Genomic DNA, 12,682 nt, shown 5'->3' on the forward strand with positions numbered 1-12,682 from the left:
AAATGCTTCTCAGGGATGCTCATGCTCCAGTAAACTATATTACTATATTTCTAAATAGAGAGTTCAAGTGCCAAACTACCGAGTTTCTTCCGGCCAGCCAATATTACACAGCTGGTCTTAAGTAGGTATATCAGTGTTACCAAAACATCTTTGTATAAATCTACTTCTCCAACAAGCTTCAAGAGATCTTAAAATGTCCATGTTTCCTTTGGATTAAAGCACTGATGGCTTCAGAGGAAAGCAAGTTGGTTAGGTGAGTAATGAAATAAACAAACATATAATCTTGAAAGAGCCTTAGGGACTGAGATTAAAGGCTGGTCAAAGTTAATAGAGGCAAACTTGTAATGTGAGCAACACACATCTAGCAGCAATTCTGGGTGAGTGCTGTCTCTTCATCCCCACTTGCCTGAATATTTGTTAAAGTCCAAATATTTTTTTTATGCACCAGAATAAGTGGCCAAGAGTCCTTTAGAGTACTGTTCTGTTGAAGCTCCCTAGAGAAAGGCAAGTGCCATAGAAGTGATAAATGTTAAGAATCCGTAAGATGATGAATCTCTTTTAGTTAGACTATTAGGGAAAGACTATCTAAAAAAGCTACCATCGTAACTGAGACTTAGAGAATGAGTAGTACATTTATATGTAAACTTGGATGTGGTTATAAATTCAGGGAAGGTGGATGACAAAGCAAATTCTCAGAATATGGAGTTTTCCAAATTAACCAGGACACTGAGCCTTTGGGAAACTTGGGGAGTTGGGGCTGTGAAGGTAGGCCTGTGTCAGTGATTCTTTGCATCATTCAATGAGTAGTGAGGAGTCAAGGGAAATTTTTATGTGGAAGTATAACATAAAAACAGTTTTCCGAAAGTTAATGTAGCAGTCTAACGTTAGAGAGAAACTATTTTGAGTTTATGGAATCGATGTGGTAGATGTTTTCAGTAGTCTAGCCATGAAGTCACAAAGTCATGGACAAGAGTGGTGAGGATAGATATGGACAAATAGGGGCAGAGGCAAATAAATAAATAAATAAATAAATAAGTCGAAGTATATTTGGTAGGACTTGTATGCCAGGCCAGCCTACAAACACTAATCCAGTTATAAAGACTCTCAAAATGATTACTTAAACCAAGTTTGTTTTACTTTCACATAAGTTAAATAATTCAAAGGACATAAACTGGATTGAGGATACAAATATGAGTATAAATATTTCCTCAAGGTTTTCAGAGTTTCTCAGAGGTCCACCAGCTTGGGGGTTAATGCAACCCATCCTGAGAGAAATCAGGTCTAGTCTGTGGAAACGTGTGTGTATATAAAGGGAACTTATTATTCTTTAAACAAACTGTCCAGAGTTGAGGCCAGGTAAACATTCACGTACAAAATCTTGCATATCTGGAATTACTACAGAAAATAGGTAGCAAAACCATTTCTTCAACATGATGAGAAGACATGAGACTTGGGAACTAAAGGGCTTAGGGAAAGATGTGAAGAGCCCTTTGGAAAATGCCATGTTAGGGCAATATGAGATTGATAAAATACGGCTAAGCAGGAGTAAAAAGGGCAGTTAGAGCACCCCAAATTTTAGGGCTAACCCCTATTTGTGACTTCCTTACCATTTTGTAGGAATTATGAAAAAATCAATGGGAGGGTAAGGTCAGCCTAGACTAGATAAGTTCCATGGCATCAATGAAACAGATCAAATAAGTAGGAGATTTAAGGGCAGTTTTAGAATAGCTGGCCATGAGATCCATGTTAATTATCAAGGCGACTGTCAGAAATTTTTATTACTACATTATCTTGAATTTCCAAGGATGATGGCAAGAGACAAGTCAAGTAAAACCTTGATTCTGGGCTTGGATTTTGTGTTTTTAAAAAAAAAAAGAGTGGTAGAGAAGTAAACACATGATAAAGAAAGGGATAATCTCAGGTTACGAATTTCTAAAGTCTTTGATGAATGACAGTGGAAGAATAATGGTATGAAATTATCTATGAAGGTCCATCCATATCCTGTTTGCCTTCTTTTGAGTCTGGAAGGGTAGAAAACAGATTAAATTTTGGAGAGGACTGAGGAAATGTTTGAGGAAATAGCAGTTCAAGCTTAAGTGGGAAGATATGGGTGACTCGGAACAAAGTTACATGGCGTATTGAGCAGGATGAGCAGGAAGATACCAGAGAACTGAGGAACTGAACTAGGTAAGAATGGGAGAACCAAAGATTGTTTGAGGGCAGAGTCCACACCTGGTATAAAAGGTGTAGAGAACCGGAGCAAAGAAAGAAGTGCAAAGATAGCAGGCTGAATCTAAATACTATTAGCAAGTAGAAAGGAAATTCTTAAAAGGCATAAACTTGGCATAAAGTTGGAGCTCTGCCTGACTCCATGATTCACTGCCACTGCAACAAAACATACTGTGATGGAAGAGTCCACTGGGTCATTCCTCAGCTTCTAGTGTGCTTGACGTGAAACGTCACCACAACAATAGTCATTAGCATCTTCTGAAATCTTCCCATCACTTTTAAGAATTTTGCTTTACAAAGTCCATTAAGAATTCATCATAGATTATAGTAAACCTATTCCAAATATTTCAATGAAGTAGTATATTTCACCATTTTGCATATAATCTGGGATATAAAATTAATTAACCCACGTTTTGGGAGGAGATCAAGATGGTGAAGTAGAAGGGCATGAATCTCACCTCCTCCCACAAATACATCAAAAATATATCTATACGTTGAACAATTCTTACAGAATACTTACTGAATGCTGGCAGAGGATTTCATACAACCAAAGCTGCAAGAAAGATCCCCATGTAACTGGGTAGGACAAAAGAAAAAAAGAATTGGGATGGGACCTGTGCCCCTGGGAAGGAGCTGTGAAAGAGGAAAGGTCCCCTCACCCTGGGAACCTCCTTCACTGGCTGGGTCTGCAGGGATAGATAGGGAGCTTCAGAGGCTTAAGAGGACAGTGTGAGAGGTGGCTTCTGGCCAGGCAGTGTACAAAGAGGCCAGTACAGACAGTCCTTGCCACATTGCCACACTTCCCAGACCAAAACACATGCCTGGGTGCTGAAACTCAGGCTTCATTGGAAGCCTGTTCGTGTTCAAAACAGCTGGGTGCTGAAACTCAGTCCTCATTGGACAAACCTGGGGAGAGGACTCAGTTTGGCTGCATGGAGACAGACTGAAGGGCTGGGAGTGTGGTCTGGGCTGAAACTGAGGGTACAAGAGGACACAGCATGGGTCTGTCACAGAAGCCCAATTATCAACATGTGAAGGGAGGGGCATGGATCCACCACTGCAGTCTCACTGTCAGCATTCTCACATCAGGGCATGGCTCTGACAGCAGCAGGTTTTGGGAGTGCACGTGTGTAAGTGGAGCTGAAATATGAGCCGACTACCAGAGCTCCCCTGGTGGGTTCAGGGGCGTGGTTTCAGTGGGTTTTCCCACCAGCAGACTTTGGGAGTGTACACATACCTGAGCCAATTACCAGCACTCCCACAGCAACAGTGGACTTTGTGGGTGCACACACCAGGTGGCAGGTGATATCACAGAGTCACACGTCCCTGTAGACAGCTCCTGCGGAGGAATATGCAGCCGCTCCTTTCTCAGTGGGAGTGCTCCAGTCCTGCTTACCTCAACTGTAGCTTAGAACTGGATCTGGGGCTTCTACTTCAAGAACTGGGGAGCAGATCCTGTCCCCAACAGGGCTGTGACAACCACAGAGCAAAGAGGAGGCTCCACCAAATATCCAGTACAGGTTCTGATAACCACAACAATAAACACACCGCCTATCAAGGGGACAATGGCCAGCACATGATAAGGAAAGACATGGGAGGCATCCATACCAAAAACAGTCCTCACACCAAATATTTCAGACTCACACAGTCTACATAGGGATGTTCCCACATAAAAACAGCCCTTCAAGACCACAGTAGGGAGTTCCCTGGTGGTCTAGTGGTTAGGATTCAACACTTTCACTGCTGTGGCCTGGGTTCAATCCCTGGTGGGGGAACGGAGATCCTGTAAGCTGTGTGTGGTGAGGCCAAAAAAAAAAAAAAAGACCACAGTAGATAAATGTTTCTCCTCAATTCATAGAGTCCAAGAAATATAAGTTAAATTAAAAAGCAGAGTAACTATTCCCAATTAAAAGACTAAGAGAAATACCCTGAAAGAACAAACAATCAAATAGACCTCTCCAGTCTACCACATGCTGAGTTCAAAACAGAGGTAATAAAAATGCTAAGGAATTAGAAAAGATTATCAATGGAAATGCAGATCACTGGAACAAGGAACTAGAAGCTATAAAGAGGAGCCAATCAAAATTAGACAACTCAATTGCTGAGATAAATCCTAGCTAAAGGCAATGAATAGCAAACTAAATAATGAAGAAGAATGGATAACTCATCTGGAAGACAGAATAATGAAAATCACCCAATTAGAAGAGCAGACAGAAAGACTTAAAAAAAAAAAACAAACAAAAAAGAAAGCAATATACAACACCTATGGAATAATATTAAGTGTGCCAATCTACACATAATAGGGATCCCAGAAGGAGTAGAAAGAGAAAAGGGGATCAAAAACATACTTGGGAAGAAATTATGGCTGAAACTTCCCAAACCTAAAAAGGAAACAGATATCCACGTATGAGAAGCATAGAGGGTCCCAAACAATATGAATCCAAACAGACCCACACCAAGACATATCATAATTAAAACGGCAAAAGTTAAAGATAAAGAGAGGATTCTGAAGATGGCAAGAGAAAAACAAAGAGTCAGTTACGAGGGAACCCCTTACGGCTATCAGCTGATTTCTCTACAGAAACCCTGCAGGCCGGAAGGGAGTGGCAGGACATATTCAAATTCCTGAAAGACAAAAAACTGCAACCCAGAATATTCTACCCAGCAAGATTATCATTTAGAATAGAAGGAGCAACTAAGAATTTCTCAGATAAGCAAAAACTAAAAGAATACAGCAATACTAAACCTATCCTAAAAGAATATTGAAAGGTCTTCTGTAAATGGAAAAGAAGCAAGAATCTATAGGAAAGGGAAAATCACAACAGGAAAGGCAAATATATAAAAGGATTGAAGATCACTTAAATTAGCCAGCACATATATTAAGAAAACAATAAAAACAATTCGGTGAAAGTGATTATACCTACAATGAACAGCAAAAAGATAAACATGAAGATGTAAAATAGGACATCAAAATCACAAAATGCAGGGGAGGAGAGTAAGAAAATGTAGACCTTTTAGAATGTGCTTGAGGTTATATAACTACCAGTCTAAAACAAGTACACATAGTAATGGGTCAACATACTTGAAAACCAGGGTAACCTCAAATCAAAAACATACAACAAAGAGGCAAAAATCAAAAAGAAAGGAATTCAAGAATAGTACAAAAGAAAACCATCAAACCACAAAAGGAAAAACAAAAAGAAGAAAGGAACAAAGAAGAAACACAAAATCAACTGGAAAACAAAGTTTAAAATGGCAGTAAATACATACTTATCAATGATTACTTTAAATGTCAATGGACTAAATGCTCCACTCAAAAGACACAGAGTGGCAGATTGGATAATAAAACAAGAACCTACAATAGGCTGCCTACAAAAGATCCACTTTACTGTGAAAGACACACATAGATTAAAAGTGAGAGGATGAAGAAAGATATTTAATGCAAGTGGAAATGACAAGAAAGCAGGGGTAGCAATACTAATATCTGACAAAACAGACTTCAAAATAAAGGCCATCAAGAAAGACAAAGAAGGACACTATATAATGACAAAAGTATCAATACAAGCAGAGGCTATTACACTGATTAACATATATGCATCCAATATAGGAGCACCTAAATATATAAAACAAATACTAACAGACATAGAGGGAGAAATTTATGGGAATACAGCAATAGTAGGAGACTTTAAGATCCCAGTGACATCAATGGACAGACCCTCAAGACAGAAAATCAATGAGGCAACAGAGATCCTAAATGACAGAACAGGCAGACTTAATTGATATCTACAGGACACTATATCACCCCAAAAACAGAATACACATTCTTTTCAAGTGCATATGGAGCATTCTCTGGGAGACACCACATACCAGGACACAAAACAAGCCTCAACAAATTTAAGAGGATAGAAATTATTTCAGGCAACTTTTCTGACCACAGCAGTAGTAAACTAGAAATTGACCACAGAAAGAGAAACAAGAAGAAAACAACTACATGGAGACTAAACAACATGCTACCAAAAAAAACCAACTGGTCAAAGAGGAAATCAAAAAACACCTCAAAACAAATGATAATGAAAACACAACAAAACAAAATCTATGGGATGCAGCATAAGCAGTCCTAACGTGGAAGTTCATAGCAATACAGGCCTTCCTCAAAAAACAAGAAAAATCTCAAGTAATCAACCTAACCTACCACCTAAAAGAATTAGAAAAAGAAGAACAAACTAAACCTAAAATCAGCAGAAGGAAGGAAATAATAAAGATCAAAGAGGATATAAATAAAATAGAGATTAAAAAATAGAAAAAAAATCAATAAAACTAAGAGCTGGTTTTTTGAAAGAAAAAACAAAATCAACACACCTCTGGCCAGGCTCACCAAAAAGAAGAGAGGACCCAAATAAACAAAATAAGAAATGAAAAAAGGAGAAAGAACAACTGATACCACAGAAATACAAAAAATCATAAGAGAATACTATGAACAATTATATGCCAACAAAATGGACCACCTACAGGAAATGAACGAGTTTCTAGGAACATACAACCTGCCAAAGCTTAGTCAAGAAGAAACAGATAATTTGAACAGATAGGTCACTAGAAGTGAAAATCAAATCTGTGGGGGGAAAAAAAACCTCCCTGCAAACAAAAGTCCAGGACTAGATGGCTTCACTGTAGACTCCTACCAAACATACAAAGAAGAACTTATACCTATCCTTCTCAAACTCTTCCAAAAGACTGAAGAGTAGGGAACACTCCCAAAGTCATTCCATGAAGCCACCATCACCCTGATACCAAAATCAGACAAAGACACTACCAAAAGAGAAAATTACAGGCCAATATCTTTGATGAATATAGATGCAATTATTACAATATCTGGTAATAACCTATAATGGAAAAGAATCTAAAAAACAATATAGGGGACTTCCCTGGCAGTCCAGTTGTTAAGACTCTGTGCTTCCAATGCAGGGGACATGGGTTCAATCCCTGGTTGGGGAACTAAGATCCCACATGCCGCAAGGTGTGGCCAAAATAAATAAATAAAAATTAAAAACAATATATATATAAAACTGAATTGCTGTGCTGTACACCTGAAACTAACACAATATTGTAAATCAACTATACTTCAATAAAAAAAAAATTTTTTTAAAAGCAATACTCAAAACTCAGCATTCATCAAGTGACTCCAGGGAAACTGCTCTCTCTTTCACTTGGTTTTCTGCCTCAGAAGATTTTTCACTTAGTAAATAGTACAATGTATTTTTTTAACTACAAAGAAATATTTTATCCAATGTTTTAATTAAAAATGAAATAAAATAAAATGAAGGAATATTTTATTAGAAGAAACAAAAAAATTAACCTATATTTCAATTTTAATCTTGATCATCAAATGACAGCTGTGCAATTTAACTATTCTTTTGTAATGAACAACATGTCCCTCAGAATTGGCATGATTATTTTTAGACAAAACATAGTGAATGAACTTCAGTATCCTACTGTATATAAGGCAGCAAGGTCTGCTACTTAGGAGAAGAAACATAAGAGGCATCATGAACTGTGGAACATTATTGAATTAGGAATGTTTATGACAACCTTGAAAGAAACTCCTGGGCTAGGAGTTATTGAAATAAATAGAGGAATTAAATAAGTGGATTTGATATGCTCTTCCTTTGTATAACCTTGTTTGTATTGGTCTTACCAGCAATTGTGAGGCTATACATTTCAAGATATATTTACAGTAAGCAAATATGTGCTCTTTTAACATAATTGTATGAAAGATTTTAGAAGGAATTTAGGGAACTAAAGGCGAATCAGGGCCCAACGCAAAGTGAGGGTGGATTAGGGTAAATGCTGGTGGTTACATAAGAGGTTTTACAGGCTTCATCATTTTGAAAAACATTTGCAAAACATGTTTATGATAGCTGTGCCCAGAGTTTTCCCTCAGAGTTGAATTAATGTTGCCATTATGCTCTGGAAAAAGAGAGCTAGTCAAGGAAGGGCTAATTCCATTTTTATTGATGTTACTATTGGAAGACTTGTACATGTTTTTAAACACCGTAAGTGTAATTGTTTTTGAACAGCTGTTAACTAACCTGAAATAATATAAGGAAAATTACACTATAAATTTTTCACACATATGTGAAATTTTCCCTTTTCATGCTGGTCAAAGATATGCATCAGCTTGTGTGTGTGTGTGTGTGAGCAGTCTTTAAAAAAAAGTGCTCATTTTCAGTTCTGTTCTTAAGTATACAACAGTTATTTACTGAGAGCCTATAATTAGGAAATCCTTGATAAGCATAGCAGTTATAAACAAGGCTGGCATTCAAGCATTATGCTCTGCTTGTTAAAATATCGTAACAGAGGCTTTTACTACAGTATAACCCTTGGCCTTCTAACTACTTTGTCCCCTCCCCCAGAGCCCCCTGCATCTCCCAATAATTCAGTGACAGCTAAGGAGTTAACACATAGTATATCAGGGAGTCTCAGGACTTTGATCAGGCATCCTTTCAGATTGGTACGAACTCTAATCTATGTTTGTTAATTATTTCAAATATTAGCAATGGATACAAAGATAGATATGATATGGCTCCTGCCTCCCAGGAATTCATATCTGGTGGTGGAAACAGACATCCATAAATCTTCTGAATACAAAGTATACTCCGATAGACTGAAAATTTCAACATGATGCTGTGGAGCACGGTGGAAAGAGATTAATCACAACAGTGGGGGTCTGAGGGGGCTTCTTAGGAGACAGTGGGTTTTATCTGGACCTTGAATGATGAGCCAATATGGGTGGAGGAGGGCATTTTAGTAGATGAAATAACCTTATTGTAGAATAAGACAATTTCTATTACAATTACAGAGAAGACAATTTCTGTAAATAATGACTAGAAGGGTACGTCTGGAGTGTGTGTGTGGTAGCGAATGCAGAGTGACATAGTTAGGAATACAGGCAGAATTTGTAGGGCAGTTTTGTTTTACTTCTTATTGCACTGGGAACCATTGAAGATTTTGGAGGAGGCAAAAGGCATGAGTCAATAGTTTCTGAAAGAGAAATCTATAGGTAATATATAAAACAAATGGGCTGGGAGAAGTAAGGCAGCTAGATCTGGGTGATCATTTAGGGGCCTTTGGCAATAATTCAGATCAGGTAACAATTTTTTTTTTTTCTGTAAAGGCCCAGATAGTAAATATTTTATGCTTGTGGGTCATCTGGTCTCTAATGCAACTACTGAACTCTGCTGTTATAGTGTGAAAGCAGCCACACAGAGTACCTAAATGAACGTGAGTGGCTGTGTTCCAATACTTACAAAAGTAGGTAGCAGATCAGATTTGGCACATAGGCCTGTTGACTCCTGTCCTAGGTCATCATTTATCAACATAAGTAACTTATTTTGGTTTCCCCAGAAAGCAAACTTTGAAACAAGGATCTGTTTATCTGGAAGGTGATCTTAGGAAACCCTCTGAAGTGGGGAATTAAGACAGTGAAGAGTGAAAGACAATAGAGGACAGAATTACAAACAGAATGCTACTGAAACCTGGGGTACCTCACTGAGGACCTTGTTAGAGACTATGTAGAATATCCCTATGTAGAACTGTCACATCGTAGGGTGAGGAAGCTGGGTATGTATTCACTATATCCGTGCCTCATTATTTGAGAAACACTCTTGAGATATTATCTCCCAGCTGTTTCTGACATAAACAGACTAAGTATGTTCCCATGACAAACAATGCCTTCAAGCAGAGATGCAGGAAGACATGAGTGTGTATGGGAACCATTATGGAGGATATATGGGCTAAGAACAGTATAGTTGCCCCTCGGTATCTGCAAGGGATTGGTTCCAGGACCCCCATGGAAATCAAAATCCTTGGATGCTCAAGTGCCTTATATAAAATGGCATAGTACTTGCATCTAACCTACGCATATCTTCCCATATACTTTAAATCACCTCCAGATTACTTATAATACCTAATACAATGTAAATGTTACGTAAATAGTTGTAAATACAATGTAAATGCTATGTAAATAGTTGTGGCCTGTGGCAAAAAGTTTTGGTTTTGGGAACTTTCTGGATTAAAGAATTTTTTTTTTGATTTACGGTCGGTTGAATCCGCAGATGCAGAACCCACAGATGTAGAACCCATGGATAGAGAGAGCCAACTGTATATGCTTCAGTGGGTGTGATGCCATATAGGTGAGTAGGGAAATGCTTTAAGAAAAGGGTGAAGTTGAAATGTATGCCTTCAGTGAGCTCCAGTCAAAATCCATGTGTCTGTGGGAGCAATATTTATTTTAAAGCCCACTTGGCAAGGAATAAAATTAAAGAGTGACCATTCAAAATGAAAGTTAATGGTAGATTGAACTAGATCAGTGAGAAAAAGGAAGAGAATTTCAAGAGAAATAAAAAGGTAAAATGGTTCTGTCACAGGTTGGGTTCCATGGGAATTTAGCACTCAGGATGTTTATTAGGAAGTGCTACTGGTATCAACAAGTAGGTGTGTTGGGGGAAGAGGGTGTAACATAGAACTGGAGAAAGTAAATGTTGAGCTGTGATGCAGCCCCAACAAAGGGCTCAGCCAACCTCATGGGGAATGCTATAGCTGAGCTGACCCTTCAGAATTATCCTGAGCTGGAGCAAGGGGGTCAGGTCTTTATACCCCTCTGTTGTTTGGTTACTGGAAGTTGGTTAGCTTTGGAAGGAAGCATGATTTTGGGTGAAGCAGTTTTCTTCACCTAAGGAAACCCTGAGAGAAGATTGACAGCCAAAAGCTATCTTTCCACAGGACCCCACCAGCTGAGGAGATAATTCCTGGTTGATGGCTGACAGTATCCACCACAGGTACATTTGGTGATAACTGGATATAGGGAGATGAGGAAGAAAAAAGAGGTAAATATGATAATGATATTGAGAAACCCTAAGGAAGGTGACACAATATAAAGAGGGAAAAAGGGGTTAAAAACCCAGTTAAATGCTGAGATCAAAATTACCTTTTTTTGCCAACACATTTCAGAAAAAAAATTAAGTAAGTTGATCTAGACATGAGAATATGGAAACTAATTTTATAAACCTAACATTATCTCAATGAGAAAAAGAAGCAAAAGCAAGCAAGCAAATACACTATGTGTGAAGTCTATTTTTCTTAACATCATGATAGAAATAATGTTAATGATATCATGCTTTTTTTTTTTTTTTTTTTTTTTTTGGTGGTATGCGGGCCTCTCACTGTTGTGGCCTCTCCCGCTGCGGAGCACAGGCTCCGGACGCGCCCGCTCAGCGGCCATGGCTCACGAGCCCAGCCGCTCCGTGGCATGTGGGATCCTCCCAGACCGGGGCACGAACCCGTGTCCCCTGCATCGGCAGGCGGACTCTCAACCACTGCGCCACCAGGGAAGCCCTATCATGCTTTGAGACATGATGAAAGTTAAGATTCTTTCCTGCATAACCACACAGATAGCTCTCTGGTCTGGATAAAAATTATAATTTGAAAAGCTCATTTTACTATCATTACAGGATTGATATGTAACAAACTGTAGAAATGCAATGCTGTGGCCAGTTGTTTAGATGAAGTAGTGAAATATGCAAGTACATTTCTACTTTTCTTCAGGAAGAAGTTTGTTTTGCACAAGACTGAAATTTAGATGAAGGTAATTTGTCCTAAGTGGTTAACTTATACTTTAGTAACAGCAATTCTTAAATTTATTTTGATTGCAATAATACGATCCATAAATAAAATTTAGAGATAGCTATAAAACATGCATGTTCATAAGATAGAGACAACTCACTCCTAATGCAGTATTATGAAAATTAACTTGTACCAATTAAAGGTTGTATAATGTGGTATTAACTTGCACAACATTTTTCTAATAATTTTTTCCAGTTGCTCTTTAATAATCTATATAAAAGCCATATGTCTGAGGTGTATCTCTGGCATGACAGTTCTAAATTTCTTAGGAGGATGTCACTCCAATCTGCTCAAGGCCCTGCAGCTTGTGAATATCAGGGCCATAATACATCCTTAAAAATAAAATTTTAATAACAACAATCAGATAAATTTAATGGGTTTAAATTTATAGAACCACCCTTGTGTGTTATCAGTTACCTACTTCTGGACCATGCCGTAGAGAGTGTAGCAGTTTTGAACCTATTTTCTGACACAGACACCTTTGGCAGTCTAAAAAAATATACTCAGAATGCTGTTTGTATATAAATAATAATATATCAGATAGCAAAAAAAAAAAAAAAAAATCTAAAAAAAACCTAAAAATAGAGCTATCATATGATCCAGCAATCCCACTCCTGGGCATATATCCAGAGAAAACCATACTTCAGAAAGATACATGTGGCCTTCCCTGGTGGCACAATGGTTAAGAATCCACCTGCCAATGCAGGGGACATGGGTTTGAGCCCTGGTCCGGGGAGATTCCACATGCCATGGCCAGCTAAGCCCGTGTGCCACA

Source organism: Mesoplodon densirostris, chromosome X, assembly GCF_025265405.1.
Source record: "Mesoplodon densirostris isolate mMesDen1 chromosome X, mMesDen1 primary haplotype, whole genome shotgun sequence".
Lineage (NCBI taxonomy): Eukaryota > Metazoa > Chordata > Mammalia > Artiodactyla > Ziphiidae > Mesoplodon > Mesoplodon densirostris.